The following is a 2,946-nucleotide window of genomic DNA, read 5'->3' as shown; positions in this document are numbered from 1 at the left end:
TTGTCTGTCTCTTTCCACTCCGCTCCTACAGTATGAAATAAAGTATATCGAGGGTTTGTTCAAAGGGCACGGTTTGAAATAACACCTGTTTCATTGTCTCACTGCTGCTAGAGTCTTCAGAAGATTGGCTCAGTCTGGCCTGAGGCCACGGTGCTGTGCTGGGCTCTTTGCTCTCCTACACCACACAGACGTTTGATTTCTAATCTTCACTCCCCAAGAGCCTGCATCACATTCCAAGCAGGTCAGAATCCTACACAGTAGGACAGAATCATACACAGTAGGACATCAGCAGGTCTCAGGCATTTTTGCAGATGCTCTTATCTAGAGCGATTTACAGGGGGCAATTAGGGTGAAGTGCCTTGCTCACAGGCACATTTATTTGACCTAGTTGGCTCGGGGATTTGAACCAGTGACCTTTTGGTTAGTGACCCAACGCTCTTAACCACTAGACCATCTACACATGTAACTGAGCAATTTTCTAACAGACAACAATGATGTAAAAGGCATGAATTATAAAGAGAAAATCTAAAACCCAGGAATAGTATAACTCCTGGGTCCTATCATTTCATTTTGTAACATATCGATTACATTCTGTTTACTCCCTTTGTTAAAAGTATCCTATAAATTGACCAATTCCATTCATTCAAAGTCCTGTGTTTTATTTGCTGTTCTGGCTCCTGCCATCCATCCCACCTAAGAGGTTTCCCTGGTGGTCCAAGATCTTGGCCAAACCTTCTGCTGCAAAGCAAACATATACATTAGACCACCAGGCTCTGCAGGCAGTATGACTCAGCACAACAGACAGAGTTATAATTATACTTTCAGTCGTGAATTAATGTCAGATATGCAGCTCTGAACTAGGCTACCAGACGCCTGTAATTATCTGTGAGAGAGAGGCCAAGTTGGTACTGTAGCCCATCTCCCTTAGTCTCCGACACCATCACCCACTCAAATCCACAGATCAGTTTTAACATTGATCAGGGGTACAATGAAACTATATGGTGTGAGTGAGTAGAAATTCCTCAAGCAGCTGCAAAGTCCTCTTTCTAATTGTTCCACTCCTTTTCTATCTCACACTTTATTGTGCATAGTTCCTGTCTGACCCTTGCCCAGACATTTCTTAGCTGTCAATCACACATCTAGTTCCAGTCAGTACAAATCCCCATCCCTGTTCAGCCCTGACAATCTCTGAGGGGTGCAGATGGGACCTCTGTCACTCATAGGGGCAACTGTTTGAACCTCTCACTGGCTGGAAACTTTCCAAAATGACATGTCTCCTGTGTAAACTTGCCCTTGTTTACCGAGCCCCAATGTTTCTGCAGTCCTGACCTGAGGAATTTCACAGAAAAAAAAGCAATATGCACCTTTGACTGGGGAAGATGGCTATCCACATCTTTCTTTTGTGTGAACTCTCACTACAGGGAGAACTACAAGAAAGACACGTGGCACAAATTGACAGACTTATCTCAGATGGTTAACGGAAGCGTTCTGCCAATCTGATCTTTACCTGAGAAAATTGTACTCGGGAGACTGCTCCTCATATCTAAGGAAGGTCGTCAATCTACTCTATCATAAAGGGCTAGCCTCTAGTGAGTGTACTGTAAATTAGGCAGAGAATGATGAGTGGTAACCCATATTGCCATGAGTTGAGTTCCTTTAACTTGGTATTTCATTGTGCACAGCACATTAAAATGATCCAAGATGGCGTAGCAGTCAGACGTCCTTGTCCTGTCGTGTCCATTGTATATATCGTTTTACATATTTTTCGTTGCATATTCTTTAAAATATTTTGCTAAACCTCGTCATCTAAATACTCTCCTGCAACCCGCCTCACCCAATGTGGCGTGGATCTGCTTATTTCTCCTAAAGTATTTATATTTACTTCGGATCTGGAATCCCTCAACTGAAGCTAGCCAGCTAACTACCAGATATCAGTCAGCAAACCATTGCCAGCGGTCATCAGCTAACCTTCAGCTCGGAAAGCTCTCGCCAGTTCGAACAACGTGACTCTAACCAGAGCATAACGGACCTGTTATTTTTATGCCCGGATTCCTACCGCAAACTGAACATTTTCATCTGTTATTCACAACTAGCTAACCGCAATCCCGGATGACTACTCCTGGCTAATGTTTCCATCCCAGAGCAAGCACCAATTTAGCTTGAAGCTAGCCCGGCCAGGGCTCCTGTGCTACCACCGAAGCATACTCCTGGGTTACAACATCGGCCTGCTAGCTACCTAGAGCTACTTGGAACCCTACTAATTCCACGACTGGTCTATCGACGTCACAGCACGAAGAGGCAAAAACAGACTTACCCCCATCGTGAACCCCCCCCCCAAAGGCTAACTTTCTAGCCCCTGCTATCTGCTTGCTTGCTAACCCGGTCTGCTAACTGCTAAACTGCCGGGCCCTGGTCTGCTAACTGCTAGCTTGCCTGCCCGGTCTGCTAACTGATTGCCTGCTAACCAGGTCTGCTAACTGCTAGCTTGCCTGCCCGGTCTGCTAACTGCTAGCCCTTGCTAACTGCTTGCTTGCTAACCCGGTCTGCTAACTGCTAGCTTGCCCTGGTCTACTAGCTGCTAGCTTGTTAGCTTGCTAACTGTCTGAATCGCCGTGTCCCCAGCCAGCCCAACCACTCACTGGACCCATATGTTCACTTGGCTACGCATGCCTCTCTCTAATATCAATATGCCTTGTCCATTACTGTCCTGGTTAGTGATTACTGTCTTATTTCACTGTAGAGCCTCTAGCCCTGCTCAATATGCCTTAACCAACCATGTTTTTCCACCTCCTACATATGCGATGACATCACCTGGTTTAAACATCTCTAGAGACTATATCTCTCTCTTCATTACTCAATGCCTAGGTTTACCTCCAATTTACTCACATCCTACCTTACCTTTGTCTGTACACTATGCCTTGAATCTATGCTATCGTGCCCAGAAAC

This window comes from Oncorhynchus nerka, linkage group LG24 (assembly GCF_034236695.1).
Source record: "Oncorhynchus nerka isolate Pitt River linkage group LG24, Oner_Uvic_2.0, whole genome shotgun sequence".
Taxonomy (NCBI): Eukaryota; Metazoa; Chordata; class Actinopteri; order Salmoniformes; family Salmonidae; genus Oncorhynchus; species Oncorhynchus nerka.
Note: the sequence above shows the minus strand (reverse complement) of the source record.